The following is a 20868-nucleotide window of genomic DNA, read 5'->3' on the forward strand; positions in this document are numbered from 1 at the left end:
CAGCACGCTCACTGAGCCACCCACCAGCACTGCAGGCCAATGAGCGCCGCAAGCACCGCCGCTACTGAGGCTGCCACAATCACTGCCAGTGGACACGCCACATATGCCAGTGGCACCACCGCAGATATGGCTGCCATCCTCCGTGGTCAGTCGTACGAAGCTGGTGGTCAGTTTCAGGGGCCTGGACAGCTTCCATGGCCCACCGTGAGTGGAGATTCACATCCACTACCTCTGTCCTTGGCAGGATGAAGCACTCTGGGCACCAAGCCCCCTCCTGAACCAGTGGAGATTCACATCCACTACCTCAGTCCTTGGCAGGATGAAGCACGCTGGGCACAAACCCCCCTCCAGAACCAGTGGAGACTGTTATTCACTTGTGAGACTGTGGCTTTGCACTCCCCAGGATGCAGCAGTGGGCAAACCACCCACTGAAAAGACTTGAGACTGTGGCGTTGCACTCCCCAGGATACATCAATAGCCATGGAGGCCCCTCATGGATCTGGCGTTGTGCACTCATCCGGCTGAGGTGCCCCCCTTCTCTTCCCCCTGAGGTGCCTGTTGTATTTCGATCTGATGCCCCTGCAGTGTTCGCTCCGTTTTGATTGGATATCTTGTGTGGGCCTCGCCCATGCATTTTGGGCCCAGTGGTCCACGGACTATGTATGTGCAGCACATGGACTTTAATTCTTGGTGTATATATTTGTTAATAGTGTGTATATATATATATATTTATGAGTACTGGATTTTTATTGATCAGAATCGTTAGTCATTTCCATTGTCCTTGCCTTCTTCCGGGGGCCTTGGGGGGTGTAACTGTAATGTATCAACATGTATTTGTGTGTGTGTGCTGTAGTGGGTGAGGGTGGGGGTGTTGCGTGTGTGTGTGTGTGTGTGTCACTCTTTTCCCTCCCCTGTGTCGTAGGTGCAATACTCACTGTGGTCTTTGCCGCTGGCGTTCGTGCTCCTGGTAGAGGAGCAGGAAGACAATGGCTGGTAGAATATGGAGTTCCGGCTCCATGGCATCCTGGTTCCTCGTATGATGTGTAGAGGTGAGCATTTTTCCTTCCAAGTTCTTTTTCCGCCGTGTTTTTGTTCGCGTTGAATCCGCCCCTGAAAAGGTGGCGGATTAGCCTCTCATGATACTGTGGGCGATACATTGTCTTCCGCCTGTCTGTTGGTGGTGACCACCATGCTGTTTGTTTGTACCACTGTGGCAGTCAGAGTGTTAAAGTGGCTGTCTATGTTGGCGGTTTCCACCACGGTTGTGATTACATTTTGTTTACCGACGGCCTGTTGGCTGTTTTACCGCCGTTTTAACACCGACCGCCAGGGTTGTAATGAGGACCTGTAGGTTTGTTGACGATACAATATTCTTTTTTTCCCGTAATTACTTCTTACATAAGGGTTAACGAGCATCTAACCCTCTCTGTAGCCACACATTTAACTACCATCTATTGAGGCAAGCTGGTTCTCTTTTTCCAAAAGTGTTCACTCTTTCACGTTGGTCTAAATATTGTCCTGACGACTTTTTCTCTACCTCCTCATTCTTACATATATTTGACCCACAGTGGTCATTCATTGTACTAAAGAACGCTAAATGGATGATCAGCTTTTTATTTGCTTAATTGCTGTGAAAATTAGGCAAGCTGATGAGAGAAGAGGACCATCTCCAACTATCTTTTTCTTCCTATTAAAAGGTGCAATGCCTTGGCGAAGAAGCAGACTTCCGATGGCTTATGTGCTCCTCCCACCAGAGCGGAGGCAGCTACTGTGGAGAGATATTCTTATGGTATCCATTCTCAAAAAACGAATGTGTGGGTGCAAATTGTCAATCAGAGGAACACATTATTTACCTTTGTTAACGTATATTCATCCATGTGATTTTATTTTTTTACTATTACGATGTTTAGATTTTCTTCAGTTTATATTTATTTTGTTATTGTAAAGAACAATGGATGCTACAAAGTACAACCAGATTCAGAATTTTATATACGCAGTAATGTGTACCCTGATGATTTCAGTAAAATAATGAAGCATGGATTACGGAGACTTTCCAAAAAAATCACCATTGATGGTAAGTTATTTTTCAAATTACTTTGGAATTAGAAAATTGTTATACATTCATACAATTTACTGTACTTGTTTGAATGAAGCTTCATGAATTGGTAATCCTTTCAATTATATTGATCTACCTACTTATGTGTTAACAAATATTGTTTAGTCTGATTCATTTCATTATATTTTATTTTTTTAAATGATTGTTAGCGTGTGTATATATATATTACGTGCTTTTAATGTATCTCTCGTGCAACATCTGCAGTAAATAGAAATCGTCCTTTAAACGTTCTCATGTTTTTTTGGCAAATTAGGTGAAAAGGTGTTCTTTGTAGGAAAGGGGAAGAAGGCACAAGTTATCGTTGGTGAAGAATTGGCAAAACACATTTTTAATAAGTTACATTCTTCACTAATTGGAGATCACTCTGGAACTAACAAAACTAAAAAGAGTATTGGCAGCCATTTCTAGTGGCCAAACATGACTGATATTGAACAGTGGGTGAGTTATGTGTTGCTAATCTTTCAAAATAACTTCTAGGTAAAACATTTATTTTCTTTTATGTTTTTATTGAGACATACTTGTAAAGCTATTGTTAGGCAAGTTTTTCATTCCTAATAAAGGTATTTTTGCACACATCAGTCATTTGAGCAATCAGACGCTTTTAAAGGGTGGCTTATCACACATGGAGGCTCAAATAGCTGTTGCGGACGTGCTGCACACTCTGCGATCCATGTCTTTAGATCCTTTGTGAGCTGGTTTAGTGAGTCTGCATGTCTGAGTTTGAGTGGAAGCGTGTTTGACTGGGCTACAAGGTAAGAAAACCATCTGCCTTCAGATGTGCTCTTCCTGATTCTGTGGATGGCAGCAAGGGTGGGTTTGGAGGATAAGATCTGCCTGGTGTTCTTTCCCTAACCGGTACCCACAATTGGCACGGCTCTGGCACACAGATATGTCCATTGAAAATGGTACACCTGGTACCAAGGGCCTGTTGCCAAGGAAGGTCTCTAAGGGCTGCAGCATGCCGTATGACACCCTGGAGACCCCTCACTCAGCACAGACACACTTGCTTGCCAGCTTGTGTGTGCTGGTTGGGAGAAAATGACTAAGTCGACATGGCACTCCCCTCAGGGTGACATGCCAACCTCACACTGCCTATGGCATAGATAAGTCACCCCTCTAGCAGGCCTTACAACCCTAAGGCAGGGTGTACTATGCCCCAGGTGAGGGAATAGCTGCATGAGCACTATGCCCCTACGGTGTCTTAGCAAAACCTTGGACATTGTAATTGCAGGTTAGCCATAAGAGTATAAGGTCTGGGGGTTTAACAAGCACGAACTCCACAGTTCCATAATGGCTAAACTGAAATATGAGAAGTTTGGTATCCAACTTCTCAGCACAATAAATGCACACTGATGCCAGTGTGGTATTTGTTTTAAAATACACCCAGAGGGCATCTTAGAGAGGGACCCGGAATACCAGTCCGACTCCTAGTGCTAGGCTGACCAGTTTCTGCCAGTCTGACACAACCAGACTAGTTTCTGGCAACATGGGGAGAGTACATTTGTCAATCTGTGGCCAGGAACAAAGACTGTACTGGGTGGATATGCTTCTTACCTCCCCCTGCAGGAACTGTAACACCTGGCGGGAGCCTCAAATGCTCATGCCTTTTGTTACAACACCACAGGGCATCCCAGCTAGTGGAGATGGACTCCCCCCACTTTAGGCAGCAAGGCTGGAGGAGATGATGAGGGAAACAAGGAGGAGCCACCCACCAGTCAGGACAGCCCCTAAGGTGACTCTTAACTTTTATAATTCCTCCATCTTGAGATTGGAAGATGCCCCCAAAAGCAATATGGATGTGCCCCCATCACCTAAGGGTGGAGGCACCAAGAGGGTGTAGCCATTGGCTACTGCCCCAAGACCTAAACACTCCCCTAAATTGAGTATTTAGGGGCGACCCTGAACCCAGGAAATCAGATTCCTGCAACCTGCACAAATACGTTCTGCTAACCTGAAAGCCCCGCAGAGATGACGGAAACACCAACTGACTTGGCTCCAGCCCTACCGGCCTGTCCCCAGACTCAAACTGCACAGCGACGCATCTGTCGGGGAACAGCCACTCTTGAAAGAACTCTCCCTTCCCGCCAGAAGCGTGAGACTTCTCACTCTGCATCCAATGCCCCCACCTCGAGCTCCAGAAAACAAATACCGCAGAGGGGACTCCCAGGCGACTGCGATAACGTGAGTAACCTGAGTTGAATCTTGTGGTTCTAAAATAAATTAAAATATATTTCTGATGGATACAACTACCTGTGGATTCCTCACCTTTTGAATTGTATCCTTGCGCCAGCATCCGACGGAAAGACTTCTTCCTAGCTGTCTACGTCGACGAGTACGTCATAATGGCATGGCTCCTCGTGACTCCGTCTGACGTCAACGTGCCAATAATAGGTCCTTGTCGGCGTACTGACATCAGTTTTCCTTTTTTCCGTGCCTTCGCCAATGGTTTTTCTTCCTGGCTTGTTGTTAACTGTAACGATTTTCGGTGGTTACAGTGTCGCCTCCGAAGAAGTCCAGTTTCAAGCTGTGTAGAGAATGCGGGGGGTCGGATGTCAGTGACCGACCCCCACTCGGACTGTATTTGGTGCCTTAGTTCAGAGCATGATGTGGAAGGTTGCTCTTTGTGTCAGAGCATGAATCCAAAAGCTCTGAAGGAGCGCGAAGCGAAGCTCTTCTTAGCCAAAGCAAAGAAGAAGGGCCATAAAAAGGATTCCTTCCATGTTTCTCCCAAAAAGCATAAGAAGCAGCGTCATCATGACTCTCGGCGCCGTTTGGAGCGGAGCCGATCGAGGTCTCGATCTTCACGATGCCAGAAGACATTGGAGATGAGTCCTACTGTCACGCCTCAGCAGGAGAGTCCGGAGTTGTCACTGGTCCCTTCAGTTTTTGAGGTCGCTCAAAGTAGCCCTCACTTTTCGCCGGTGCCGAGGGATCCTGATGTTCTGCAGGCAAACTATTGGACTTGGGTTAAGTCTTTTCAGTGTGTGTGTTCCTCATTTATTGCCTGTGTGTGTACAACAAATGTTTAACACTACCCTCTGACAAGCCTACTGCTCAACTACACCACCAAAAAATAGAGCATTCAAATTATCTAATTTTCCCACTATCAACCTCTAAGGGGAACCCTTAGACTCTGTGCACACTATCGCTCACTTTGAGATAGTATATTCAGAGCCAACTTCCTACATACATCAAAATAGAACCTCATATATTGTAAATGTGAGGGTGTCACACATAATTTCCATGAATAGTAGTGAGCTGCTCCCGTGTTACAATGATGGAAAGACCTCCCTATCCCTGAAAATGAGATGTTAAAACTTTTAGAATGTAGACCAGTGTGCCAGTGACCTGGCCAAAGAGCAAAAGGCAGAATGGGAAGGGGAACAGGGTCATAGAGAAGCAATCACCAGGAGAAAGTAGAGAAAAAAATGAACCTGCAAGGATAAAATAAGGATAAAGGAAGAGTAGGACGGTAGAAGAAAATGAGATAAGGTGAAACCAAGTAAGTCTTGTTTGCCTTGGAACTGAGCAGCCCTATATTTAACATGGGCGGTCATAATACATTCAATGGCAAGATTTTTTTGGCACCACGTGCCATACTCACAAATTCATCTCAACTCCCAGCCCGTCCTCATTGTGTAACATTGCAACCAATTAACGAACATCACAAAAAAGTCATACTCACACTTGTACTTAGCTGTCCGTCCCTTGCCCCCTCCCAACTTGTTGCCAAGTTTTGATGCAGCTTTAACTGAAGTTCACTGGCTTCCTGGTAAGCTGGTCCCCAGTGCCAGTCTTTCCCCAAAACAAGACACCCGATCCCTTGATCCCAAGTGATAAGGCTCTGTAGCACCCTTCTAAGTCCCATAGTAAGTGTTACCTAGAGTGCCTCGGTACTGCAGAGGGTCGCTAAGAGCTGTAGCATAACTTGTTCTTCTCTAAGGGACCCAGCACTGACCTCATGCAGACTGCTTGACAAGGTGCCCCCTAAAAGTGAAAATGAAACATAAATTATGGACTGTGTGCCATGTCCCCAAAACATTGCATGTAATATTTGTAAGTCACCCCTATAGCAGGCCTTATAGCCCTAAGGCATGGTGCATATTATTATATGCGTGGTCATATCTGCAAGAGAAGATATGCCCCTGCTAGGTCTGTCGTTTCTTAGATATATTAGGTGAACAGGGAATCCATTTTAGTTGGCCACTGATTAATACGAGTTGCCCAGCTCCATGATGTCTTTAATGAAAATAGGGATGTTGAACCTCTCAGGTTTTATAAGCCCTGGCGATGGATTTATTAATGCACGCATCCAGAGTGTACCTTACAGTTTCCTCCTGAAAACATAACAACTGCTTCTGAGCTAACTGACCAGTTCTAGCCAGTTTGCCACCAACAGGCTAGAGTGAGATCAAGGGGTGAGATCCTTTGCTCTTTGGAGGTCGGACACAAAGCTTCTCAGGGTGAGGTGTTGGACACCCCTTCCCATAGCATGATCTGCATTCCGAGACAGATCTAGTCTCTGAAAGGGAGATGCCCACCCCCAGACCCCATCTGGCACCTGGATATTCAGGAACATTAGCTATGTAGGAGGCATTTTGCATTTCAAGGCTGGACACACCCCTAGGGTGACCAGCCGAAATGGACACCGCCGAGGAAATTCTACTTGTGTCTGGTGGAATTTAGGACCTCTAGACATGGTGTTGCCCACTCCCCACAGAAAGTGGTCATCTACAGGGTGTTGTGACTCCAGGGTATGTAGCTGTAGCAAAGTACCCTTATTGTGGCATGGTTACCCCCACTTTTTGCTTGTCAGTATGCTAACCAGGACCCCAGTTACTGTGCACTCCCCCTGTACATTTGTTTGCTATGACTTCATACCTCCCACATTTGCATACTGGTGCCCCCATGTAAGTCCCTAGTATATGGTGCCCAGGGCGGGGAGACACCAGGGGTTCCCCATGGGCTGCAGCATGTTATGCCACCCATGGGGACCTATGTAAAATGTGTTTGCAGGGCTGGCATTGCAGCCTGCATGTAAAGGTGCATGCACCCTTTCACTGAAGATCACTGCACCAGGTCCCTGTAAGTCACTCCTAAGGCAGGGCCTCCTAGCCCAGAGGGCCTGCTGCAAGTACCGATGTCGGAGGGCACCCCTGCATGAGCAGAGATTCCCCCACAGACTCATCTCCATTTTCCTGGACTTCATTAGTGCGGGGATGCCATTTCACGCTTGTACTGGACATAGGTCACTACCTTTGCCAGCTACATAAGGGTAACTCTGAACATGGGCATGTTTGTTATCAAACGTTTCCGACTTGTAGTCCAGGAAGGCAGAACAAAAGAATTTCCTTTAGGTGACGGAGTCAACACCCTTTGACTTTGGGTATAAAAAAGGTGTTAAATGACTTGTCAGGGGTAGCCTCGCCAAGCCACTGGTATGCTTTGATGGCCACCATTGGTGCCATCCTCTCATAAAACCAATCTGCACCAGTTGAGGGACCCCTAATCCCTGCTCTGTCCTGGAACTGAACAATGGAAATGGGAATGACCACTCCCCTGTCTATCACCACCCCAGATGGCCCTTTGATTCTGCCATCTTGACCTTAGGGTGGGCAGAGGCCTCTGGGGGCATCTTAGTGGCCATGTGGTTAGGTGACCAGTTCCCCTTCCAGGGCTATTTAGGGTCTTCCTCATGGGTGGGTTCCCAGATTCAACATGCAAGACTCCAGCAGGAATCATCTGCATCGTTTACTGAAACTTCTGGCCTCTCGAACCGCAGCTGGACTCCACAGGGACCTACAGTCCGCATCTACAGCTACGCCTCTGCTCTCCAACATTGTTTCTCTGGCTTCTTCTAGCAACTGCAACATTTCCCCGGCTGTGCATCATATGAGGGTGGCGAGTCTTCAGTCTGCCCTAAGAAGCAAACTTCCCGTGGAATTAAAGAGTCGCTCCTGTGCATCTGCAGGCATTCTGCTGCAATGATGACCGGCTGCATGGATCTCCTCTTCTATGGGTTTTGTGGATCCTGCATCACAGTTGGTGGTCCTTTGTGTCCTCCCTACCAGCTGTCCAACTTGGGTGAAGGTAGGACCTTCCCTTCTCCATGCATAGTGTCTCTTGCAACTGACAAGGCTTGATGGCACCGCCTCCAAGGGAACTTCAGTCTTTGTGTTGCTCCTGTCCACATCACTCTTCCCTGTGACGCTCAGCCCTTTGCATTGTTATTCAGCGACGTGGGACTCCTTTTTAAGTGTCCTGCATGGGCCTCACCGTGACTCCTGTGCTCCTTGCCTGCGAGTCATCTGTGTGGGCTGCATCTTCTTCTTTGGACTCTCCGCACTGCCGAGGGTCGCTACGGACATCCCCTGTGGGTTTAGTTCCCTCTCCTCCTCACTTGGCCTTCCTGGACCCCAACAGCTCCACTGCTAGCAACTGCGATATTTTCCTTTTTCAGGTCTTGTATGTGTTTTTTTCACTCCACAGACTGACTGCAATCCTTCATCCAGCATGGGACGTCGACCGCATCAGCCAGGAACTCTTCACCTGCCCCAGTGTTGACAGTCTTCTTTCCACCGTCGACCAACTCCTGCATCCACCTAACACCAACACCACCCCACCCCCACTCCCCCTGGTCTAGAGTTTTGTCTGCTGTTTTTCAGTGTTCTCAATTGCTTTTTAAGCCTATTCCTGATTTTTACTGTACATGTGTAGTATGTTTACTTACCTACAATTAGAGTATTGCCTAACTAGTGTTTGTATTACTCTAATAAAGAGCCTCTATTTTCGTAGCACTGAGTGCCTTCTTTCATTTGTGTAAGTGCTGTATGACTACAGTGGTATTGCATGAGAGCTTTGCGTGTCTCCTAAATAAGCCTTGGCTACTTATCCACAGCTACCTTTAGAGAGCCTGGCTTCCTTGACACTGACTCCACTTCACTCATAAGGGATACATGGACCTTGTATAAGGTGATCATACCATAGGTAGTTAGCACACACCAGGCCAGATTCCTACAGTACTCCAGTGATTGCTACCCTTCACTCTCAATACCGGTTCCCCTAAATTGACTATTTAGGGGAACCACTGATACAAGATTGTAGGAAGATGGCTCTGGATATGCTATATCAAATTGAAATATAGTCTGTATTGGGATTCACCAGAGTTTAGAGGCAACAAATATGATACTAATGCTGTTTTGTTGTACTGTGGTCGAGCAGTTAGGCTTATCAGAGGGTAGTGCAAAGCATTTTTTATACACACAGGTAATAAATGAAGCATGCTCTCAAAGCCCTAATTTCAGGGCAATTCTTTTTAGATACCAAAACTTGTTTTTGTCCATTTATTTCTAGAACCTCAAGATTCAATTTGCAAGGAAAGCACATTTACAAGTAAGTATCCAAAATATGTATCAAGACCTATTTGTTTTAATTTGGCAATATAAATGGCTTATTTGAATATAGCAAATATGTTTTAAAAGTTGACACACTGCAATTTTCAGGAACAGTTCCGTAGGGAATAAAAGAAAGTACAGTTATGGCGGTAAGTACCAGACCTACAGTTCCATTCTCTGGGGGTTATAATACCATGGGTCTGAGTTTGAGTTAGTGCCAAGCACCCTCCACCAGCCACACGGGGCTGGCTTTATGCAGAGGTCAACGTTGCTGCCGGGTTTTACAGTGGGAACCTATAGCGACTGGGGGCACTCAGAATCAGGCCTGCTTCTAGGTAAGAAGCCTGATCATTTGAGGCTCACCACCGGGTGTTAGAATTCCTGCAGGGTGGAGGTGTGAAGCACGGACACAGTGTCTGCTTTGTTTCTGGCCTACGAGAGCACAAAAGCTCTCACCCCATGGAATCAGAAACTTGTCTGTTCGTGGTAGGCTGGCGCAGACCCGTCAGTCCTGCATTAAAGGAATGGGTAAATACAGGGAGCATCTCTAAGATGCCCTCTGAGTGCATGTTTCAATAAAACCAGCACTGGCATCAGTTTGGGTTTATTGTGCTGACAAGTTTGATACCAAACATTCTAGACTTTAGTTTATGGATCTGTGGAATTCATAATGACAAACTCCCAGCCCATATACTTAATATGGCCCCACTAGACTTACAATGTCTAAGAATGGACTTAGACACTTAGGGGCATATTGTTCATGCAGGCATGCCCTCACCTATGGTATAGTGCACCCTCCCTTAGGGCTGTAAAGCCTGCATGAGTGTTGACTTACGTATACCATCGGCAGTGGTTCGTGGTGTGGCACACTGAGAGATGCAATGTCGAATTTGCCTTTTTCTCAGCACCAGCGCGCACAAGCTGCAATGGCAATGTGCATGTGCTAGGTGAGTGGTCCCCAGGGTGGCATAAGTCATGCTGCAGCACTTGGGGACTTTCCAGTTAACAGGGCCCTTGGTACCGTGGGTACTTTTTACAAGGGACTTAACTGTGTACCAAGGGTGTGCTGTTTTGTGGACACAATGCTACAGTTTTGGGAAAGCACACTAGTGCTGGGGCCTGGTTAGCAGGATCCCATCACGCTCTGTCAAGTTATCACCAATATCAGACAAAGTGGGGGGCAACCATGCCAACAAGGCCACTTTCCTACACAGATTCTCTGACTTTCTTCCATGACACAAAAGGAGTGTGCAACAAGACTGCAAAACCATAGACCTAAGAAGCACGACTGACGTGGTGCCAAGCCTGCTGCGCCTGGCCCTTGAGGAGCATCTGACCTGTCCTGCCACTGCAGGTTCCAAAAATCAGGGAGCGCTGTCCGTGCTTCACAAATCACCAAGAAGAACTCTTTTGGATTACAGGAGCTGCTGCCCTGCATCTGCAGGCACCCAAGGAAGAACCATGAGGACCTTGACTGCCAAAAACCCAACACTGGGCAACATCACTGCAGCTGAGCTGCCTAGCCCGAGTTGAAGTGGTCCAGTGGTGTCACCATGGTCCCCAGACACAGCCTACCCAGAGCTTGCCCTATGTGGACTTCCTGACAGCGTTTGCAGCCTGATTCTGCAGACCCCTAGCAACAGTGAGTGACAAAGACCCCATGTCTCAGGACACCTCTGCACCCGTCTGCCCTGGGCCTAGGAGAAGAGGACCAAGGCTGTCCCCACATCTCTCTGCCTCGTGAGACCTGAGGCCACTTGTTGGCTTGTTTGGACTAAACCCCAAGTCGATGCCTATAGACTGGTTCTGCGGGGCTCCTTACAACCACAAGGAACTCCAGCACCAGACCTGATGCGATAAAACACCACTGCACCTGCACCCAACAGCCTGAGGTGAAGTGGATCGGTGGTGTCACTACGTGCCTAAGGGTCTCAAGGTTCGAAACCCACGTGGGTTCCTCTGATGTGGACTCCCAATCCATCCCTCAAGCAACTTTGTGACCAAACCGGTCCCCATAGACTTACATGGGGCACTTGACGCTGAGCTGTACCCATGCACCCTGCTTCCTGAGGTGAATGGTCCGTGTGGACGAAGTCCAGGAGATTGATCACGTAAGTCGCTTTACTATACCTGTATGCAGTGCTAGTTCTTCCTTCATAGGATAACTTTACCACATCTGAAAAATGCACTGTATCAAGTTTTGCAAGCTGTAAAAATTAATAAATCAAAATATCAGACTTTATATAAAAGTACATGTTATTACTATAAATTGGTGTGATTTCTTTCAGTGTGTGTCTCACTTACCGTAGGAGTCGCTTGACCACACTACTGAAAAAAGGAGCATTTGGGATGTAATTTGTTCCTCTGATTGCTTTGACTTTTTGCGCAGTGTACCTCGTTTTGGTTCACTATATATGCTGCTTCCTACAATACTCACATACTCATGCACCCAGTAATACACCCACAGAGGCACTCGTGAACTCACACAGACCTGCTCAGAGAATCCCCAAGCACTCACACTCACTGAGGTACTCATGCGCACACTCAGAGCCACTCAGACTCAGCGACTCGTGCACCAACTGAGTCTCTCAGACCCAGAGACCGGTAACTCCGCTCTGCACAAGTTGCCCTTGCTGCCACCCCTAGAATTGGTAACAATGCAGCCAGAGGGAGATCCTTTTCCTACATCGCAGCACAGACCTGGAACATGCTACCTCGCCAACTCAGTCAGTCCCCCTTTGTAGGAAGCTCATTCTTTATATACTATATCAAAATGACATGCACAGACTCCAGGTGTTCCACAAAGGCTAAAGTAGATACTACAAATGCATTTGTTCTACACACAGACACAATAGAAGAAGCACACCCTTAATGACTAAACTACAGACCAATAGGTTTTTATATAGAAAAATAAATGTTGTTTATTTCTAGAATCACAAGATTCTCTTTGCATGTAATTACATCAATAGATATTATTTCACATATATATCAATAATAATACTTTGAATGGAATTCATATAGCATACAGTTTTTGAATAAATGCCAATAAAGCTATTTTAAATGTTGACACTGCAATTTTCAGGACACATCCTTGGGGAAGAAACTAAAGCACAGTTTTAGAGTTAAGTACTTGACTTAACAGTTTCAGTCTCTGGGGCTTAGGAAGTCCACAGCTGGGGGTTCAAGTGAACCCCAAGCTCCCAGCAACACTGGGCCGTTCGGGTGCAGAGGTTAAATTTGAGCCATTTTAAAGTGGGCTCCTACGGAGACAGGGTGCACTCTGAATCAGATATGCCAGAAGATAAGTACCTGTTCTTTGGTGGGCAGACCTGGGGGTAGGAGGGGGAGGGTTAGAGGGGCACTGTTGGGGCCACAAGGAGGCATCAAACGCACACCCTCAGTGGCACTATGGCAGCTGGGTGCAGGATGCAAACAAGGCATTGGTTTTCCAATAGATCTCTGTGAGGAGACCCCGGGGTCACTCAGATGCTGCATGTGAGGACCAGGGGGTCCCCTGGAGCAAACCCTAAGCTAGACAGGGAGGAATGTACCTGTGCTGGAGTTCGGGTTCTCTGGGGGCTGCGGGTGCAGTGGTCTTTTAGGCATCTGTAGGAGGCTGGCCTTCTATGCAGTGTGCAAAACTAGGCACACTATGCAGTGGGTCCAGGTGACCACACTTTGGTTTCCATGAGCAAAAATTAGACCACTTAATGCTACAATTGTTAAGGTAGCTGGTCGAGCAGTTAGGCTAATCCAGGAGATGTACTAAGCATTTGTTGTGCTCACAAAACCAATCATGCAGCACATGCACTCAATGAATAACTCGAGACCAGAGTTTATAAAAATACTTCAGTTTTATTAAATTTTTAAGACCAAGATCTTTCAAATACTTTTTTAGATATTAGTTTTAAAAGTTGTAATAAAGTTAGTCTTTCTGCCCATAATTACGCATCATTGGAATCAATGTACAGTTACCATTCAAAATCGTACAATTAAGTTACCAGTCTCTTGTGTGTTTTTTTTTATTTTTTATTTATTTTTTTGTTTTTTTGCAGGGTGGTCGCAGCAGTCAGTAGGCACCTTGCACCAGCCGGAGAGCCTCTTGCGGCTCCCATTTCCGGCGGGAGCAGTGTAGGAAACGCTTTTGGCACATGGCCACCTGTAGGGGCCACTTGGAAAAGATGGTTTCTCGGGGTCCCCTTGGGCTGTCGAGGTCGCAAGGGTTTGGGGATCAGTGGAGCACAGCTGGTTCCTTGTTGCGGGCGCAGAGCGGCCGGATGCGGGGTGAGATCCAGAGCTGTGCGCAACTGAGTCCTTTTGGAGGTGAGTCTCTCTGGCTGCTTACAGGACACTGTGAGCATTCTGGTGGTAGGTCCCAGGGTGTTATTAAAGTCCCTCTACAGGAGCTTCCTCCGGATCCTTTCAGCTCTTGGGGAGCTGGTTTGAGGTTGTCCCAGGGAATTGGCGTAACTCGGCCACTGGAGGGCACAGTGCCACCAATCTTGGCACACTTGTAGGTCACGTCCGGGACGGTAGTTAGTGTGTCGTGGGGTCCGGCTGCAAATTCCGGTTGTGGACATATCGGCCAGCCAGTGAAGCGACCTTCACTGGCTTATTGGATCTTGCTTGGTTTTTGAGTGGTGCCTCCACTCAAAAGGGATATCTGGGGTGATTCTTTAAGCCTGGATATTACCTGGGTTTCTCGGGCTCGGTCCAGTGTCCAGCTCCTCCACAGCAGCAATTTGCAGGTCCTGGGTGCAGCAGGCAGGGTTTGGTGCCTTTTCTTGTGCAACAGGTCTGTAGTTCTTTTGCTTTGGATCTTCTTTGGTGCAGGTCTTCTTTGTATTTTGAAATCTGATTTCTTGTTCTAGGGATGTCCAATAAATACAGAATTTAGTGGGCGTTCTAGGGGAAACCTGGTAATGTCCAATGGGACACTTACCTATGGGTGGCTCCACCCACTTTAGTGTCCACTTCCTTTGGGAAGGGTGACTTCCCTAAACTTGATTGGCTAGTTTCCTTCATTTCAAGATAGAGGAAACTGAATTTGAGGGTCCACTTCGCAGACAACACCTTAGAGGTGGTGCATGCTAGGCCGCCACTCCTAATCTTTGTGTGGTTTCCCACCTTTGCTCACTCAAAAAGTTGGTGTTTTGCAAAGTGGCAACCCCTCAGATGCTAGCAGCAGGCCTGGAGGATCGAGTTTCAGGGGCTGTAGCCCTTTGAAGCTCAGTACCGGGGTTTTGCACGTTCCTGGGGGAGTGGGTGGTTAGCTCCTCCACCAAGGGAGGGCATTGGTTTACGAACCAGGGAGACTGGGCTCTCCACCAAGGTTTGTATATGGACTGTGTGGGTGTGGCAGGCTGGATGAAGCCAGTCAGAAAATATGCCAGGATAGTTGGCTTTTGCAGGGGACACCTCTAAGGTGATCCCTGGGTGCATTTTATTATAAATCCAGTACTGGTACCAGTTTGAATTTATCATTCGGAGTGGTTTGATACCAAACAACCCAGGGTTCAGAGTAGCCATTATTTTGCTGGGAATCTCATGTTGGCCAGTGTCCAGCACATACATTAAAATGGCAGCTCTATTCACTCACTATATCCCAGGTTTGCCAGGGACACGGTGGGAACATACTGCTCATTCAGCTGTGCCCTCACATATAGTATGGAGTAACCTGCCTAAGGTCTGTAAGGCCTGCTATAGGGGTGTCTTACCCATAGTTAATGCAGTGTACGGTGGACCGGGCACACAGGTAGTGTGCCAAGTAGAGTTTGTATTTTAGGTTTGCAGCAGGAGACTGTCTGCTATGACAGTGCTGTGCACATCTTGATGCATGTCCCTTGAGGTTGTCACAATCAGTGCCACTGCCACCAGGGGCTTATCCAAAGTACTGCATGCCCTGGGTACCTAAGTACCTTATTACTAGGGACTTGTAGTGATAGCTAAAGATGTATCCAATCACTTTTAAAATGTTTTAGGGAAAGAACACTGGTACCGGGAACCTAGTTAGCAGGATCCCAGTGCACTCCAGTCCAAGTTGCATTCGGAAACCAGGCAAAAATGTGGGGGAGTACTGCAATAAGGTGCCAGTCTCTCACAGTGCGTGTATATTCATCCAGTGCTTTCGCGTTCAGGGGTCGGGGTCCTCGGTCTTCCCTCTGTATGCATCTTTGTGGGGGGGTCGAAAGGTCAACCCAGGGTGGGCACTTGCTCACAATCACCTGATGATTCTTTAGCTGGTTGGGCCACGTGGTCACCGGCCGTAGGGTGTCTGGTGCAGGGTGGTCAGGACTCACGTGTCTGGAGGTGTGCCAGAGTCCCTGGATGTTTCCTTCTTGGACAGGGCCACTGTCCACTGCAGTTCTTGGTCCTTTTGGGTGCAGGACAGACTTCTATAACTTGGTCGAGGTGGCTGGCCCCGCTGGATGCCTCACTGTTTTTGTGCAGGTTTTTTGAGGCAGTCAGTTGTCGTTGTCTTCTCTGCTGGGGGTTCAGCTCAGCAGTCCTTCTTCTTTCTTGTCAGGTCAGCCTGAATCTCATGAGCTGGGTTCAGGTAAGCCCTTAAATCCTGGATTTAGGGGGGTTACAGGGGTCAGAGGGCAGTAGCCAATGGCTACTGTCCCAGAGGGTGGCTACACCCCGTTCTTGTGTCCACTACCTTTGGGGAGGGGGACGCAAACCTAACCCTATTGGTTTCTGTTCTCCAAACTAAGATGGATGATTCTGCAGGAAGGGGGGGGGGCAACCTCCGCTCTGGACACCCTAGGGATGGCCCTAGCTTTAGATGGCAGGGGGAGGGGTGAGTTTTGGGGGGGTCACTCCTCCCTGCTTTTCATAATTTTCCTGATCACCTTGCTGCCAAAAGTGGGGCTTTGTCCGTGTGCGGACAACTCCACTAGCTGGAGTGCCCCATGGCACTGTAACAAGAGGCTTCAGCCTTTGAGGCTCACCATCAGATCCTGCAGGTGTGATATTGGAAATGGCCCTTTTTGCAGGGTTATCCCCAAACGTTTTGCTGCCTTCCTACAATATTTTTCTGGTCCGTTTTTGACGGTTTATTGTCTGTGCACTTCACCACTTCTAATCAGTGCACAAGTGCTCCCTATAGAGCTTGTACCGTTTGGTTTATCCATGAGTGTCATATTTGATTTACTGGTAAGTCCCTAGTAAAGTGCACTAGAGTTGCCCAGGGACTGTAAATCAAATGCTACTAGTGGGCCTGCAGCACATTAGTAGCCCTGTAACCATGGCTCGGACCTGCCACTACAGTGTCAGTGTGTGCAGTTTTAAACTGCCAATTCGACTTGGCAAGCTTACCCACTTGCCAGGCCTAAACCTTCCCTTTTTACTACTTGTCAGGCACCCCGAAGGTAGGCCCTTGGTAGCCTCATGGGCAGGTTGCAGTGTATGTTTAAGGGAGTACATATATGTAGGACCTTGACTCTGTATATACTATTTCAAATTGAGAAGTAGTGTGCACAGAGTGCAAGGGTTCCCCTTAGAGGTAAGATAGTGGCAAAAAGAGATAATTCTAATGCTCTATTTTGTAGTAGTGTGGTCGAGCAGTAGGCTTATCAGAGGGTAGTGTTAAGCATTTGTTGTACACACACAGGACAATAAATGAGGAACACACACTCAAAGACTTACTCCAGGCCAATAGGTTTTTATATTGAAAAATAGCTTTTCTTAGTTTATTTTAAGAACCACAGGTTCAAGATTTACATCAAACACTTTAAATGCAAGGTACTTCACATAGATACTTTAGGAACTTTGAATAAACACAATATCATGTACAGTCTTTGTAGAAATGGCAATAAGCTATTTTAAGTGGACACAGTGCAAAAATCAACAGTTCCTGGGGGAGGTAAGTAAAGGTTAGTTTTGGAGATAAGACAGACACTTACAAGTCTCAAGTTTGGGGCATAGGCAGCCCACCATTGGGGTTTCAAGGCAACCCCAAAGTTACCACACCAGCAGCTCAGGGCTAGTCACGTGCACAGGAAAGAGGTATCCAAAACACATAGGCGTCTATGGGGAACAGGGGTGCTCCGGTTCCAGTCTGCCAGCAGGTAAGTACCTGCGTCCTCTGGGGGGGCAGACCACGGGGTTTTGTAGAGCACCGGGGGGGGACACGAGAAGGCACACAAGGTACACCCTCAGTGGCACAGGGGCGGCCGGGTGCAGTGAGTAAAGCAGGCATCGGTTTTTAGGTTGAAATCAATGGAGGAACCGGGGTGGGGGGGGGGTCACTCTAGCGTTGCAGGCAGGATCAGCGGGGGCTTCTCGGGACAGCCACCACCTGGGTGGGCTCGGCAGAGGGTCGCCTGGGAGTCGCTCCTGCACTGAGGTTAGATTCCTTCAGGTCCTGGGGGCTGCGCGTGCAGTGTTGGTTCCAGGCGTCTGGTCCCTTGTTACAGGCAGTCGTGGTCAGAGGGAGCCTCTGTATGCTCTCTGCAGGGGTCACTGTGGGGGCCCTGGGGGGTCGTCTCTGGCTACTCACAGGCTTGCAGTCGCCGGGGAGTCCTCTCTGTGGTGTTGGTTCTCTGCATCTCGAGCCGGGGACGTCTGGTGCAGAGTGTAGTGTCTCACGCTTCCGGCAGGAAATGTGCAATCTTTGGAAGTTGTTTCTTTGTTGCAAATAAGTAGCTGGTTTTGAACAGGGCTCCTGTTCACAGGAGGTTCTTGGTCCTTAGGTTCAGGGCAGTCCTCTGAGGCTTCAGAGGTCGCTGGTCCCTGTCGGATGCGTCGCTGTTGCAGTTTTCTTTGAGTCCGGCGACAGGCCAGTACGGCTGGGTCGAAAGCAGTTGTCGTCTCCGTCTTGTCTGCAGGGCTTCAGGTCAGCAGTCCTTCTTGGTTTAGGTTGCAGGAATCTAGTTTCCCAGGTTCTGGGGAGCCCCTAAATACTGAATTTAGGGGTGTGTTTAGGTCTGGGAGGGCAGTAGCCAATGGCTACTGTCCTGGAGGGTGGCTACACCCTCTTTGTGCCTCTTTGCAGTGGGGAGGAGGGCACATCCCTAATCCTATTGGGGAATCCTCCAAACTCAAGATGGAGGATTTCTAAAGGCAGGGGTCACCTCAGCTCAGGACACCTTAGGGGCTGTCCTGACTGGTGGGTGGCTCCTCTTTGTTTTCCTCATTATCTCCTCCAGCCTTGCCGCCAAAAGTAGGGGCAGTGGCCGGAGGGGCGGGCATCTCCACTAGTTGGGATGCCCCGTGGTGCTGTAACAAAAGGGGTGAGCCTTTGAGGCTCACCTCCAGGTGTTAACAGTTCCTGCAGGGGGAGGTGAGAAGCACTTCCACCCAGTACAGGCTTTGTTCATGGCCAGCAACATGTCTCGTCTGTCGCAGGCTGGCAAAAACTAGTCTGCCTACACTAGAATTCTGGTTGGCATTCAGGGGGCATCTCTAAGATGCCCTCTGGGTGTATGTTACAATAAATTGCACACTGGCATCAGTGTGCATTTATTGTGCTGATAAGTTTGATACCAAACTTCCCAGATTTCAGTGTTACCATTATGGAACTGTGGAGTTCATGTTTGACCAACTCCCAGACCATATACTCTTATGGCTACCCTGCACTTACAATGTCTAAGGTTTTGCTTGGCCACTGTATGGGCATAGTACTTATGCCCTCACCTGTGGTAGAGTGCACCCTGCCTTAGGGCTGTAAGGCCTGATAGAGGGGTGACTTACCTATGCCACAGGCAGTGGGAGGTAGGCATGGCACTCTGAGGGGAGTCCTATGTCGACTTAGTCATTTTCTCCCCACCAGCACACAAGCTGTGAAGCAATGGGCATTAGGGGCAATAGGATTAGGGATGTGCCCTCCTCCCCACAGGGAAGAGGCACAAAGAGGGTGTAGCCACCCTCCAGGACAGTAGCCATCGGCTACTGCCCTCCCAGACCTAAACACACCCCGAAATTTAGTATTTAGGGGCACTCCAGAACCTAGGAAACTAGATTCCTGCAACCTGAAGAAACGAGGAGGACCGCTGACCTACAAGCCTGCAGGGAAGACTGGCGACCACAACTGCTTTATCCCCAGCCCTACCGGCCTGTCTCCAACTTTGAAAACCTACAACCAGCGGCGCATCCATCAGGGAACAGCGACCTCTGAAGCCTCAAAGGACTGCCCTGGATTAAAGGACCAATAAACTCCCTTGAACAACGGCCCTGTTCAAAACCAGCTACTTCTTTGCAACAAAGAAGCAACTTTCAAAGACTTCACGTTTCCCGCCGGAAGTGTGAGACTTCACACTCTGCACCCGACGCCCCCGGCTCAAGATCTAGAGAACAAAAACTACAGGGAGGACTACCCAGTGTCTGCGAGCCAGTGAGTGACAAGAGACGACCCCTCCCTGAGCCCCCACAGAGATGCCTGCAGAGAATCCAGAAGCGCCCCCTGACCGCGACCTCCAACAAGGGTCCGGCGCCTGGAACCAACACTGCACCCTCAGCACCCAGGACCTGAAGGAACCAAACTTCAGCGCAGGAGTGACCCCCAGGTGACCCTCTCCCTTGTCCAGGTGGTGGCTGTCCCAAGAACCACCCCCTGTGCCTGCCTGCACCACTAGAGTGACCCCCAGGTCCCTCCATTGAAACCAGACGCCTGCTTTGCACACTGCACCCGGCTGGCCCTGTGCTGCCGAGGGTGTATTTTGTATGCCTACTTGTGCGCCCAATTCTCCCTCCCTTCCCCCCCTCCATCCCCCCCCCAGTCTGCCCCTAAGGACGCAGGTACTAAATTGCTGGCAGACTGGAACCAGAGCACCCCTGTTCTCCATAGGCACCTATGTGTTTTGGGCACCACTTTGACATCTGCACCTGACTGGCCCTGAGCTGCTGGTGTGGTAACTTTGGGGTTGCCTTGAACCCCCCAACGGTGGGCTGCCTATGCCCCAGAACTGAGACTTGAAAGTGTTTTACTTTCCTCCTAATCTAACCTTTACTTACCTCCCCCAGGAACTGTTGATTTTTGCACTGTCCATTTTGAAAATAGCTTATTGCCATTTTTGCAAACACTGTATATGATAGTGCTTTTGTTCAAAGTTCCTAAAGTATCTAAGTGAAGTACCTTACATTTAAAGTGTTAACTGTAAATCTTGAACCTGTGGTTCTTAAAATAAACTATGAAAATATTTTTCAATATAAAAACCTATTGGACTGGAGTAAGTCTTTGTTCCTCATTTATTGCCTGTGTGTGTACAACAAATGCTTAAGAGTACTCTCTGATAAGCCTACTGCTCGACCACACTCCCACAAATAGTGCATTAGTATTATCTGATTTTGCCACCTTCTTACCTGTAAGGGGAAACCTTGGGATTTGTGCAGACTATTTCATACTTTGAAATAGTA

At 48.2% G+C, this 20868-nt stretch overlaps 1 long non-coding RNA gene across 7 annotated transcripts in view; it reads left to right on the forward strand.

Annotated features, from left to right (window-relative positions):
• LOC138248894 (uncharacterized) overlaps nucleotides 1–20868 on the forward strand; it is a 61721-nt gene that overhangs the window by 24264 nt on the left and 16589 nt on the right. For 4 of the 7 annotated variants that reach the window (XR_011194651.1, XR_011194656.1, XR_011194654.1 and 1 more), the window contains one exon: nucleotides 2370–2554. The exons of 1 other annotated variant lie outside the window; for it this stretch is intronic. This is a non-coding gene — a long non-coding RNA (uncharacterized lncRNA). Of the gene's footprint in view, nucleotides 1–1997; nucleotides 2075–2369; nucleotides 2555–20868 lie in introns of all 7 variants that reach the window. 2 more of the 7 variants (XR_011194655.1, XR_011194657.1) reach the window with 2 other exon arrangements.

Source organism: Pleurodeles waltl, chromosome 8 (assembly GCF_031143425.1).
Source record: "Pleurodeles waltl isolate 20211129_DDA chromosome 8, aPleWal1.hap1.20221129, whole genome shotgun sequence".
In the NCBI taxonomy this organism is placed as follows: Eukaryota; Metazoa; Chordata; class Amphibia; order Caudata; family Salamandridae; genus Pleurodeles; species Pleurodeles waltl.